This window comes from Suricata suricatta, chromosome 14 (genome assembly GCF_006229205.1).
Source record: "Suricata suricatta isolate VVHF042 chromosome 14, meerkat_22Aug2017_6uvM2_HiC, whole genome shotgun sequence".
NCBI lineage: Eukaryota > Metazoa > Chordata > Mammalia > Carnivora > Herpestidae > Suricata > Suricata suricatta.
The window spans coordinates 50,598,511-50,613,605 of record NC_043713.1 but is presented as its reverse complement, the minus strand read 5'-3'; positions in this window follow the sequence as shown (position 1 = coordinate 50,613,605).

Genomic DNA, 15,095 nt, shown 5'->3' with positions numbered 1-15,095 from the left:
TAGTTTGACTCAACATCATTTTTGCTGTGTAGACTTGACTTGGGAAGTCTGGACAGTGTCATTTGCATAGATAATATGTGGTTATGCTAAGAAATGATGGCTTGAGAAATCTCTTAAGTGTAACTGTCCTTAAAACATATCAGACTATGTAATTTCATGTAATTACATCTTGAAAAATATAGATGTGATAGTCTGTAAAATTTGCCTGGGAATACTGAACACAAATAATTATAAAATAAGTTTTCTTAATTATTACATTAGACTCCAAATAGAAGATTAATTTCACTCCAACTTATAATGGTCTTATCAGATAATATTATCTGAGAAGTGGTATCATACACTCCAGTTTAAAATCTACAGTGCTCTCCGATAAAAGTTCTGTGATGATGGACATGTTCTATATCCACTGGCTACATGTGGCTGTTGAGCACTTTATTTGTGGTTAGTGTGATTAGAACTGAATTTGAAATTTAATTTTAATTAATTTAAATTTAAATAGCCACATTTACATAATCTACTGGTAATTGTATTATACAGCACAGAGTTAGAATGAAGCTCATCCTAGATCTAATTCTGAACTATACTTTGGCTTCAAGTTGAGACAATTCATTATTTTATTATAGAGATTACCCCATGGATAATATGAACAACAATCCTTAAAAGAAACAAAAAGGGAGCCAAAACCTTTCTGTGTCTAAGACTTAATTGCTTCATGCCAAAATAGTGAGTCTATTTGTTCACCTTCAAGTTGGTCTTGGAAAGTCCAACTGTTCTCTGGAAAAAGCATGTGTTTAAAATTGTTGGTTAATAGAACATTTCATACTTGAACTGCTTGTGTTATGTCAAACTCAGAACTTTTTTTTTGAAAAATTGTAATTTATTTCAAGAGATAAGTATAGTATTCTTGAAAATATTAGATATTTAGAAAAATAATTCTGGCTTCTGTGGCTAAGTTCTCAACTAGCCCATAGGGCTTTTCATTTCATTGTGGCTGACTGTTCTCTTCCCCCTTCTTTTCTTCCAGCTCCCCCATCCTTGAGTTCTTCGGGTAGAGAATGAAGGCACGATGGCTAACTATTCTCCTTCGTGCACTGAGTATTCATTCACCAGGTCGGTGACCTTGAAAATGCGTATTTCTGCCATTTCTTTCTTTTTTTTTTTTTCATAGGACAATTAGGATGTACTTGGAGCTAACCTTGTTGCCAAGATGCCAGAGAGGATGTACTTCTGACTGTCTTGTTGAGAGGGCTGCAAGGTAAGGATATCACTATGTCTCCCTGAGGTGAATTAACCTGAGCTGATATCAAAGAGGTAGGTACAAAAGCTGCAGGAACCTCCAGTGTGAAGACTCAGCTGACAGTCTTGACCATGTTTAGTGTCCAGGCTCCATAGGCCAGAAAAAGCATAGAACTATGGTTCTGCATAATGGCAACCTGCCCACAATGTCAGGGAAGCTTCTGGGAAATGTCACAGAGTTCATGATCACCAGCATCTCGAGATTGAAGGTCTACTCAGTGAACCATTTATTATGCCTTGTTCATAGTAGTCTGAGCTCACAGGCAGGATTAGTTGAATGATAGGTAAGAAGATACATGCTCCCTCTGTTATTTCTTTTAAATAATTGGACTTAAAAATATTGCATTAAACTGATGTTAGCACAAAATTTTAATTGCACATTTAATTAGAATGTGCAATTAGAATTAAGTTAGGCAACATGTTGATGGACGATTTAGGGTTATTGAATGCCTGGGTTCCCGGAGACATTGGGAGTTTGCTGCTGTTTGGATGTGTGCATAATATTTGTGATATGTCTGTTGTTTCTCATCACTAATGCATCTAGAGCAACAGCTATGGGATATTCAGGAACATCTTTATCATTTTATGATCTATTTATGTTACTATCCCACTAAAATGTGAACGTTGTGTAGGCAGGGGCTTTATCTTATTCATGATGCTTTCCTCGGTCCAGGTATGCTGTATGTCTCAAAGGTTTGATTAAATGACTGAAAGGGTAGTATGAGGATTGGGCAGAATATCACCAGTATTTCTGATATTAATAGGCATTTTCAGAGGGGATAACTGGGGACTATACTGACAAATGTGAAATTCCAGTAAAATAGTTATTTGAAGTGTTTGTGGAAAAGTATATTTACAAGGGGACCATTATACTATTTAAAGAGGTAAACCTAATGCCCCCCAATACCTCCTTTGGTTTCATTGTTTTGATTAAATGTCAAGGGTTTTTTGGCATATTATAACACTCTTTATGTGCCAAGTATGTCATAAAATAAAATGTGTGCATAAACATGTGTGCTCTTTAGAATAAACTTATTTATTAGAATGTTCAAATATTACAGATTTTACCAATTATTTTTGTCAACTTAATCTATTAAATTCCAAGACACATCTAACCATTTTCCATTGTGATGTTGAAATTTGTCTCTCCTTCTAGAGCTGTCAATTTTGGATGCAGTTTGAGGGTTTGTTATTAAATGTAAAATGATTGTTTTATCTTTCTAATGAATTGAAATTTAGGGAGCTATTTTTTTATTTCTAGTAATATTTTGTCTGAAAATCTGTTTTATTTTATTTTTAAAAATTTTTTAACATTTATTTATTTTGAGAGAGAGAGAGAGAGAGAGCGAGCGAGCGAGCGAGCATGAGCAGGGAAGGGGCAGAGAGACAGGGAGACACAGAATCTGAAGCAGGCTGTCCTGTCAGCTGTGCTGATAGCTCAGAGCTTGATGCGGGGCTTGAACCTGTAAGTGAGATCATGACCTGAGCTGAAGTTGGACGCTCAACCAAGCCACCCAGGCGCCCCTGAAAATCTATCTTAAACAGTATTTATAATACAATCTCAGTTTTCTTTCATTTTGAACACAAATGTGGTATATATTTTTTCTACTGTGTCCCAGTATCTAATAGGTCTTTTGTAAATGACTTATAGCTATATTTTTAAAAAACCTGGTGTAACCTCTTTATTTTTTAACAGAAAAGTTTCTCTCTTTTGTAATTACTGATATACTTGGACTTATTTCTACATGTTACTTTTTACTTTCTACTTTTTGACCTTTTTAGTCTCATGTTTTACGTCCTTTCTTCTCTTCATTTGAATTGTTATATTTGATTTGGATTTGTTTGTTTCATTTTATTTATTTTTTTATTGATCCTCTATTATTAAACTTCACTATCTTGAAATTATACTCTATATAGCTTTTTTAATGATTACCCTAGATAGTTTCACATGCATGTTTTACTAAACAGTGTATCTTTATGTATTTGAAATATATTGGGGTCAAATCTGCTTTAACTCTGATAATAATTCCCCAGATAAATTGTAACCTATTCGTGTCTAATGGTTTTTCTTAATCAGTATTTCAAAGCCATACACTCATACTAGACTTTATTATTATTTTTCTTAAAATACTTACCAAAATATATTTATAGATTTACCAAAATCATTACCAGTCATTCCCTCTTTCTTTTTGAGTGAGGAGAACTTTTAAAGTTTTATTCAGTGAGAATTTTTGGTTAACTTTCATTTTTCATATCAATACAGAAAACCCAGAATTTCATCATTGTACTTGATAGATAGTTTTGCCCCTTTAGAGTTCTAGGTTGACATTTATTTTTTCTAGGTACATTAGAGAATCTCCACTGCTTCTGTCTTCCATGGTAGCTGTCAGTTGAAAACCATTCCTTTGACTCAGGCTTCTATAGATGCCACACTCCCATTTAGTGCTCCAGAGATTGATTAAAAACATTGGATGACTGTGGCACCTGGGTGGCTCAGTTGATTAAGCATCTGACTTCAGCTCAGGTCATGATCTCATGGTTCTTGAGTTCAAGTTCCACTTCGAGGGAAGACAAGCCCTGCTTTGGGTGAGCCTCACTTCTCTCTCTCCTACAAGGCATTCTCTCTCTACCCTTTACTCACTTGCACCCTCTTTCAAAAAAAATGTTGGATGATAAATATAGTCATATATGTATTTGCTATTTAAGGCAATCAATGGGTTTCTGGATTTTGTGTCTTTCCATAATTTAGGAACATTATTTGTTTTTATTCCTTTGGTTATTGCTTTATTCAGGTTTTTTTTATTACTGTATCTTTTTGGTTCTCTGATTAACCATATCTTAGATCTGCCCACTCTATCTTAACCCCTTTTTTATTTTCCATATTTTTGTATCTTTGGACTGTTTTCAAATAACTTCTCTGTATCTAGCTTTTAATTCAATAATTTTTTCTTCAGCTGTATCTAATGCTTTACTTCAATCTGAGTTTTACATTTTATTTTTCATTTTTTAAAATTGTGGTTCATTTACATCAAACCATACTGTGTTTTATACTCTCTCTCTTACAATTTAAATAAATACTTTATTAAAACATGAAAAGTACTCATTTTACATGCTCTTTCTGATAAATTCCAATATCTGAAGTATTTGCTAGTATCTTGTTTTTGTTGGCTCTCAGTACTATCACCTTATTTGTTTAAATATTTCATGATTTTCTTTGTGAGCTCATATTCCTTAGAACTTCAGCTGTGATAAATCTTTGAAGTCTGGGTATGTTTTCTTTCCTCCAGAGAGCATTTCCATTGGATTCTACTACTTACCTGATATCATTGCCAATTTGGGACCACTTGAAAATCTGTAAACATAGTGTGAACCTAGGCTGAAAAACCTCAGGTGTTGAGAACAATACTGTGTTTATATACTATCAGGGAGCCTTGGAGAAGAAGCAATCTTGCTGACCCTTCAGTCTGTTAGATCTTATTCACCCTCCCAGATCTCAATTTTATGCAGAGATCTTCTATTAGACCCTTCACTTTGGATAGTTCTTGATTTTATTACTTATTTCCAACAGACTGCACTGCTGTCAAAACAGAAGCTCAGATTATCATGGTTAAGCAGATGCTTCCTGGGGAAAATCTGGCTTTAGGTCTTATTTATTTCCCAACTGTCTTTCTTTTCTTCATTTTCAGCTTCTGAACATTCTTTACTTTCTCTCAGGAAATCACTGAAAAAGATGTTTTCAGTATGTTATTAAGTATTTTAAGTTATTTTTATTTTTCAGGATACATGGAGTGGTTGTCACTGGAATTGAAATTCCTTTTCTGAAGCCTCCGGGAGAGGCATTCTGTGACCAAATGCCTTAGGAATCTCTCTGATGTACCATGAAAAGGTGAAGACAAAATACTAATGGGTTGGCTAATATTCTTCAAAATCAATTTGATAGTATTATAGAGTTTTATATAATTAGAGCAAAAAATACCCTCAAGGCGGACACTATAAGACTGCAACACTGAGATGCAAGCGTTAAATTTAAGGTCATAGCTTCAATCTCAGTTGCTGAATCTAGTTTGTGGAACTCCATACTTGGCTGCTTTTAGTTATTTTTTGTGTGTGTGAGAAATTATTTCAGTTAAAGTATTCTTTGGATACACATTTAAATGTGTTTAATTAAAAACATATTTAACATGTAGTTTTTAGCCATGAAATTATATATTATATTAATCAAACAGGATTATTGACAAAATAATATTATATCAGCATGTACATTATTGGCCACACAAAGTCCCTGGACAATACTTTCACATGACATTATGGCCCAAGAAAACCTGAGATTCCCAAACTCAAAATTATAATGTTGTTTTGATACTATGGTTGTTGCTGTGGAGTTTTCTCTTTTGTTTTGTTTTGTTTTTGACACTAAACAGTGAATTTTCAATGGGGCAGGGAAATAAGTAGCAGGTGCTTACAAGCTGCAAATATAAAAGATATTCCTTCAGTGGAGTTAGACTGTCACTACTCCCTCGTTATTATGAGGTAAATGAGAATGTTTATGTCTCTCAAGGGAAATCTCTCTTGTCCTTGTCTGCTCTCCTTACATTAATTATTTTCATACAGAGAATCTATAATAGGTCTTCCCGGGCGGCTCCAGGGGCCAGACTCAGCTGCAGAGAAAACACTCCCAGAAAACTGGGAGGCGCTTTGGGAGGTATGCCGTCTCTCTCATAATAGCAGAGTACTAGTTAGGGCATTTTCCACATTGAAGACATTGTTTCACCATTGTGATAGTAGTAGAAATACCCATCAACCTTCACAGTTGCATGGGGCGTTGTTTAAAATTGTATAATCACCATTGCTATTGTATTATTATGAATGCACTTTTCAAATCTGTTTTGAAGCTGGTAGGATATAATTATAAGTAAATATGAATGATTTCTGTGGAAAAAGAACTTCTATTTCATTGTAATATTAAATAATGGTAAATAATGAAATAATGAAATCCTTTCTCTCCCTGGAAATATTAACTCCATTGATTCCACAACACAATTCTGAGACTGCCATCTTCTTTGGATGAGTAGGAAATGTACAGCATGAGAAAATGGATAAGCAGTGTGGAAATACCACTATAAAAGAGAAAACAGCTCGCACTCCTGGATCTGCAGCATATTAATGGTGTGATTTTGCATAAATCAGTTAATCTCTCTAAATTTAGGTTTCTCACCTATAAAAAGTATTAGGGGAAATTAGACATAGATTTGAGTTTTGTATCTGCCAGCAACAAACTGTGTAAATCAGAACAAGTAACTATCCTCTTCAGGAGTCAATGTTCTTATCTATAAAATTTTTATCTAAAAAGTGTAGTGTCTGGATTAGCCTTTGAAATAATAAGAGATTTGTTCCTTTTTTCCTGTGCAAATACAAGTCCATCTTTTTGTTGTTGTTTTACCCCATCATTCTTCCTCCTACATATTAGGCTATCACCACTTTGGGTGGAGCTGGAGAGAATGAGAGAACTTGAGATAAGTTTACTGACCTAAGATCAGACAGGAGTCTTGTGTCACATTCTGAGTGACAACAGAAAAACAGGCCCCCTGACACATTAAAAACTCAGTGGCAACTTTTCTTATCAGGCTTTAAATTTGTTGAAATCAGAGACTATGTCATGCATACTCAATAAATAATTACGGAATGCTTACAGTTCTGTCCCTGGCATAGAGCAATGGAGAGGCCAACCAAAGTCCCTGTTCAAATGGAATCAATATCGTAGGGTTCTTTATAGTCATATCCTTTCAAGAAACTTCCAGAATGTTGGCCCATAGAACCTATGAAACAAATATTTGTTGAATAAATGGTAAGTGAATTAGGTTTCTTACAGCCAGCTAGAATTAGTAAGTCAGGAGACCTTCTCTCGTAAGCTAATAAAGAGGAATGACTTTATTTACATGAAGGTTAATCTAAGAAATGACATGAAAAGTTTGAGATGAAATTAACAAATTCTATTTCCTGTCCTTCTTCTACCTTCTAAATTGAGTATATACTCCTTGTTGACATGGTCTATGAATAAATATTCTACTTGGCTTTTTATGAATGACCAATCCTTACACCATGGGAGACTTATGACTATAAATAAAGATTGACTTCAAAATTACATCAGCAATTCAAGCATCTTATGGTGTACTAAAAAATAGATTAAAGTAATTATCATCGATGTGCCATTTTAAGCTGTAAGAAAAATGGTCACACTGTCAGTTTGATAAATAATGCCGGTGTGAGAGTGTGCATGTTTTAATTTTATCCTTTGGAGCTGCAAACCCACATCCATTTAAAAGTAGTCCAGGATGATACAGCAGGCTTGTTACTTGCCAGGGAATAAATCATTATCTCCTCCTTTAATAAAAGTGCTGATGGCCATTGTTCAGTAACCCTTCTGCATAAGTAATAGATCTGTGGCTTAACAGAGGGTTATAACAGCAACACATAGTTTTATTAGACAGAAATCTGTATCAAAAATAGTACTGAGATATAGGTTTGAGTATGTGGGAGATGATGGCTGCCCACAATAAATTGTCCTCATACCAGGAAATCCCCCAAGCGAATTTCTTGAGGACCTTGATGCATTCTAAGACTAAAATAGCATTCATTTTAAATTATGCATCAATTTTTGTATTGATATTAACTTTTGTCTGGAAAGAATTTTGAGATATCATCTAGTCTGCTCTCTTACCTCTAAAAAGGACCATACTAACAACTTTGGTATCAGGAAATTAATTTTGTTTTTAAAGTATCCAAGAAAAAGAGATTTTATAACTTTCTGGATTTGTAAATTACCAGACTGGGCGAAACAAGGTCACTACATCTGGTAGTTCATCCTGGAATGTTTGGCAGGTGGGAGAACCAGCAGCCCTCCTCTGTGGCAGACTCCTCTGCTTCCAGACCTGGGAGGCTGAACTGCCATTACCCAGATTTTTTGCAACATCTCTAGATACGATACTACTCTTGACATATTGGATGTGCTTAATAGATCTTAATAATACATAAAATTTCTTCAGAGCTTTCCTTCTTGGTTGACGTTGAATAATATTGTAGGTTGTTTTTTTTCTGGGAAATAGCCTTTGAGAATGAGATTTGCATTCAGGAAATTTACTTGGGAGTTTGTTTATAAGAGTTAATACTTGTGAGAGATTAGGAAAATGTAGCTAGGCAGAAAGAGAGGTGAATTGAGATGCATTTGAAGATTGTGTCCTAACTGATTCTACTGGTATCCCTGGAGCTGACATGGATCTTCATTTTGTCTTGAGTGCAGACAAGGGGTATCAACTCTTGTACCTATATGTGTATCAATTATTGGATGCTAACTCCTCCTGGAGAAGGAGCAAATGTTGGGAAAGGCATCTACCTTCTACAGAAGTAGATTTCTGGACAGGTCTTAGACATGAATCATTAGCTGCCAACATTTCTGGAAGCTGGCAGACTGAGTGCCTAAGTCCTAAAGAGAGTCTAGTGGTATACTATAGCATTTACTGCAAGTAAACACTTGTACCACAGTATCTCCTACAAAAAAACATTTGTTGAATGAATTAACTGTTACACTTGTTTTTTAAAGAGCTGCTTCCAACATGGGGAGGGCAAGAAATAACAAAATACTGAAACATCATTGTGATTGGAAAGCAGAGGTGGGGAATAAAACGTGGCTTCATAGTGAGTGATATACAGGAAGAATTTGGATCTTCTGATATCTTTATAACTGACAACAGAGGAAGAAGTAAAAATTGTATTGACAGGGGAGCAGGTAGGAGAGGTTTGCACAACCTTTCTAATACTCAAGACTGACCGTGCCGTTTCCTAAGACACAATGATCTGATTTTTGTTTTCCATTTCCATCTTGTGCCATGACTCCCTTTCTGGCATTTGTTTATATAAAACATACATTTTAGCATTTATACTTTTCTCCTGTGACTTATTTCATCCACGATGACTTCTCCATCCCTACAAACTATCAAACATTTATTTATCATTAAATAAAGGTTTAGAGGAAGGCCCATTCTTCTTGAAGCTTTTGCTGTTTACTCTCTTTCTGGTACTATGTAAACTTTATAGCCTCCTCCTAATGGTGGTCTTTGCTTCATGTTGACTCCAATCATTTCTTTGCTTCATGTGTAACTCCCTAGCTTAGACTCTAAACTCTCTGAGAATAAGCAGTCATATATATCTTTGAATAATTACCAGCTGATACTATTTCTGACAAGTGGTGGACACTCAGAACTGTCTTGGTTGAGTTAATGAATTGCATAATAAGTAGGTAGGATTCCAGTTATTACAGAGGATTAAGGGAACATAATTCTCAAGTGCAAAGAAAAAAACGAATATCAAAAGTAGCTTTAGAAAATAGTTAGCGAGGCTTATCTAGCTGGGCCAGAGGTCTTATGTGGGCAAAGAGAGGTGAATGGGAGGGAACATTGGATACCATTTAAATATTTTAGTTAATGATTTTCCAATATGGGTAAGTACCCAAAGTCTCATTTAAAGACTGAAAAGGTGACTTATCAGGCCCACTGAAGGAATGAGTGATTGAGATATCCCGTCAGTTATGCAGTTACTGCACTTACCTGGCATACAGTGGGAGGGAACTTACCTCAAATGAGCAGTGTAGCAGACAGATACTCTAGCGTTGTGCTGAATATCCGGATAGGTCAAACTCAGGGCAAGTCCGAAATGAACCATGGAGGGATACAATAGGCAATGCAGGAAGGTAGAAAATAGGTGATAAGAAGAAGACTGCATTATCTCATGGTAGGTCACCTACAGATTATTCTACACTTCACCATCTGGAAGGTCTGCTTGCAGGTGAGTGTGATAAGAATTCAAAAAATTTGGCAGCAAGTAATAGGTAGATTCCAGCAAGCCAGCTGGCAGTACAGAAGTCTGGCAGAAGTAAAGAGAAGCCAATCATAATATCAGGATTTAGAAGGTAGTCCATGGGATTACTGGAGAGAACAAGATAGGAGTCTCGTACTCTAGGACTCTCACAACAGGTGAAACACTGAGACAGGTGTCAGTTATTGACATTAGCATACAAAGTGTGAGTATGTCATAGTAATAGGCAGCGTTAGAGAGTGAACTTGGTTCTTACCCATTCTAAGGAAGGAGGCACATCTGTTATCCCCTGGCAATGACGATCTTTTAAAGATACTTTAGAGAAGAAAACAGGAATAGAGCCATAGCATTACTAGTCTGACAGCAGTACTAGTTACACAATAAGAACTCTAATAATTGTCACCTCAGGAATAGTTATCATGGACCAGAGAGACTCAGCCACCTATTTTCCTCTTGTCATTCTTGAAAATCACCACTATATACTGCTTCCTGCTTTCTGTCTGCATTTCTCATCTTCTGTCTTCCACTTGTGATTGATTCTTAGCTCTTCTGAATGTCTCATATTCAAACTTCCCCCAAAAAGCTCCAGTTGGCACAGTTAGTCAGTATTATACCTAGTTTGCAGGACTGTCTCATAAATATACTTAATGGGCTACTGACAGGCTGATAACATGGCTGCCCTTAGGTCAGATGCCATCATTGGTTGATGGGAAAGGTTTTTTTCATTATCCCCCAAAAAACAATACACCTCATTTCTCAACATCATTTTGTAATTATCACAACTCTTTGCATTCCTTTCATTATAAGATTTTTTTACCAAAATCTTTTGCATATAAGGAAACTGTAGGTCCAGGAAAGGTGATTTGCCCAAGGCCATATATGGCTACGAAGTGGCTAAACCAGGACTTGAGCTCAGAATATCTTTAATCTGATTCCCTGGGTTTCCCTGCCTCTCCCCAACTCAATCCGTTTTTGTTCTCAGGAAGAGCTAGACAGAAGAAGGGAATGATAAAGTATTAGCGGCGCACTAAACTGTTTCTACTTCGTTAGTATGTGTCAAATGTAATAGTGTTCAGGGATTCTCCCTAGCTGAATCGGGTTTCCTTTAGCGCTGTGTTGCACAGCAACCTCCTGCCTTCTTGGGATTCTTTCTCAAGAGAACCAGGAATTCCAGCAGCACCACCGGATGCCAGCCTTGGAGTATGGTCTGCTAGCAAACAGAATATTCTTGAAAATGTGTTTTGTAATTTACAAAGCCTTTCATATACACACCATTTAAACCCAAACCCCTTCCTTACCCACACTCTCCTCCTAATGGTAGCATCTATTCATGCAAGTTTAAGCAAATAAACAGGACAGTACTATGTACTCTTTGCCATTCAATACATTTAAAAATGTTTCATGATTATATGAATATAATTCCTTTCAGATTCAACCTCATTACTGTATCCGTTTGGAATTTTCATATAAAATCTATATGCTCAGGATATATTGAACTTTCAAAATGAGTTAGAATCACTTTTAATGTTAAAAGGATTCAATATTCAATCTGTAGTTATTGAGGGACTCCTAAGATCTGGCACTGTGCTAGGCACTGAGGCATGTAGTAATGAACAAGACAGGTATGGCTCTGTCCTTCTAGAACTCACACTCTGCCAGGTGAGTTAGATATCAAATAAATAAGCAAATGATTAAAACAAGATTTAGAGTTATGAATGAAATAAATTGATTTCTGTAATAGAAAGCAAGCAGTTTGGTAATAGATGTTCAGTGAACTTCTCTTTAAGAGGGTGTCAGTTAAGTTAGGCTCTGAAAGAAGAAAGGTCAGAATGTCAGGAGAAAGAGATTCCAGGCAGAAGCAACAAATAGCTAGTGTGTGCCTCTGAGTCAGGCATTGAGGGAACTAAGAGAAACCAGCATGGTGGCATTTGGTGGGAGTAGGGGTGGTGGCAGTGGTTGTGGGTGGAGAGCAACCTGGAGAGTACTGTGAGCTAGGGTAAGATTTTAAGTTGTACTGGATTTTAAGTGGCACTGGAATCTGCTGAAGGATTTTTAGGATAGCTAGAAGCATCATGTTTGTTAGATCATGAGGTAAGTTTCCAGAGGTCCAGAAAGTTCCAGGAATGGGCACCAGGCTGAACAAAGTGGTGGAGTTTCTGAGCTTTCAGAGTCTTTAGCAGGGTTGCCCTGGCAGAGCCCGGTCTCCAAGTCCTTAGCCACAACTGGACTTAATCCAGTCTCCTATTACACCCTGCTGTGCACAATCAAAGAAAGAACCACATTCGTTTGGATGCCAGTAAGGAGACTCAGGACAGAAGTCTGGCTCAGGGTGGGAGGACACTTGGGTGGCTCGGTCTGTTAAATGTCTGACTTCAGCTCAGGTCATGATCTCACCGTTCATGAGTTTGAACCCCATGTTGACCTCTGTGCTGACAGCTCAGAGCCTGCTTCAGATACGGTCTCCCTCCTCTCTGCTTCTCCCCTTGCTCCCCAAGCTTCGCTTGTTCCTGCACTTGTGCATGCTCTCTCTCTCTCTCTCTCTCTCTCTCTCTCTCTCAAATGAATCAACATTAAAAAAAAATCCAGCTCAGCTCAGGGGAAAACCCAAATATATATAAACTTGAAAAAACAGAATTTTTCCTTCAGAATCTGTGGTGTCACTATAAGCAAAGCGATATTTATAAGAGCTGTGTGCTGAGTCAAATAGAATTAAAAATTATTTTGATATTTGTTGAAAGTATTTTTCCTGGTCAACATCTGATTTGCCACAAATTTCTACTGAGATTTTTAATGAAACTTTACTTAAATGTTACAGGTGGCTGAGAAACAATTACAGGAGCCAGACACTAACCTTGAAAAAGGATGTTTTCTTTTTCCCAGATGCTCATGACATTCATATTCCAGAGTTTCTCACAATGTATAAACCAGTGCAAGGACTCTTTGTGCATCAGTTTGGTCTGAAAAGCCAAAGTAAAGATTTGTAACTATGGAAACCAAAATGCAAAAACGATTAGTGGGCTTTTCAAAGAAGTAGCTCAGGTATTATTCATACTGACTTCAAGTGATTTACACACACACACACACACACACACACACACACACACTAACTGTCCAGGACAGTGTATGACTTTTAGTAGTCTTTGATAAAAGTTAACAGAATGACCATGAATTTTTGTTAATAAGCATGTATATTCAGAGTTACTTAATACATATCTAGCTCTTAAAAAGCTTTGTCAGTAGAAAAACGGAATGGCCTGGATAAATGAAGGAAAACTACATTTTCACTTATAGTTCAATTTACTTACCTCTTGTTAGCTCATCCCATCCACAAAACAAAGGACATGAGCAAAACCCCAAGACCTTTTTGCCTTCACAAACCAATTCTAGACTGATTCAAGTTTTCAAGTTATTCCCAGATGTTTTTAGTGAAGGCTTAAACAGGAAATGAATCAGCCTCTCATTTAGAAAAAAAGAAACCAGGGGTGGCTGGTGGCTCAGTTGGTTAAGCATCCAACTTCGGGTCAGGTCATGATCTCACCACCGTTAGTGAGGTTGAGTCCTGCGTTGGTCTCTGTGCTGACAGTGTCTGCTTTAGGTTTTGTGTCTCCTGTCTCTGCCCCTCCCATGCTCACACTCTGTCTCTCTCTCTCTCAAAAAAAAAAAAATAAATAAACATTAAAATTTGAGAGAGAGACAGAATACAAGCTAGCAAAAGACAGAGAGAGAGAGGGAGATACAGAATCAAAAGCAGGCTCCCAGGCTCCCAGCTGTCAGCACAGAGCCTGAGGTGGGGCTCGAACTCAAGAACTGTGAGATGATGACCTGAATCGAAGTTGGACGGTTGACTGACTGAGCCACCCAGATTCCCCCAGAATTAAAAAAGAAAGAAAGAAAGAAAAGAAACCAAAGATGGGGAGTTCAGAAAGAAATTTTACTGTCTCTTAGGGGACACAATGATAGGAAGCTTTTGGCTTCACTTTCTGTTGATCTCTTGCTCCTGGTACTCACACCTCCATGTAATCCCCTTCCCTTGGTCATGATTTGGACCAGCCCTGTCTGGCACCTTACTTACAACTCTGTGAGAAACCCTGAAGCAAAGAACCTAGATGAGCCCTGTCCAGGTTCAAAACCATGTGAATTACAGGATAATAAATGCAGGCTGTTTTTTTTTTTTAAGTAGTTTATTGTCAAATTGGTTTCCATACAACACCCAGTGCTCTTCCCCATAAGTGCTCTCCTCCATCACCACCACCTCTTTTCTCCCCTCCCCCTTCCTCTTCAACCCTCAGTTCATTTTCAGTATTCAATAGTCTCTCAAGTTTTGTGTCCCTCTCTCTCTCCAACTCTCTTTCCCTCTTTCCCTTCCCCTGGTCCTCCATTAGGTTTCTCCTGTTCTCCTGTTAGACCTATGAGTGCAAACATATGGTATCTGTCCTTCTCTTCCTGGCTTATTTCACTTTGCATGACACCCTCGAGGTCCATCCACTTTCCTACAAATGGCCAGATGTCATTCTTTCTCATTGCCATGTAGTACTCCATTGTATATATATATACCACATCTTCTTGCTCCGTTCATCAGGTGATGCACACTTAGGCTCTTTCCATGATTTGGCTATTGTTGACACTGCTGCTATGAACATTGGGGTACATTTGCTCCTATGCATCAGCATTTCTGTATCCCTTGGGTAAATCCCTAGCAGTGCTCTTGCTGGGTCATAAGGGAGTTCTATCGATAGTTTTTTGAGGAACCTCCACACTGTTTTCCAGAGCGGCTGCACCAGTTTACATTCCCCCCAATAGTGTAGGAGGGTGCCTGTCTCTCCACACCCTCGCCAGCATCTATAGTCTCTTGATTTGTTCATTTTAGCCACTCTGACCAGTCTGAGGTGGTATCTCAGTGTGGTTTTGATTTGTGTTTCCCTGATGATGAG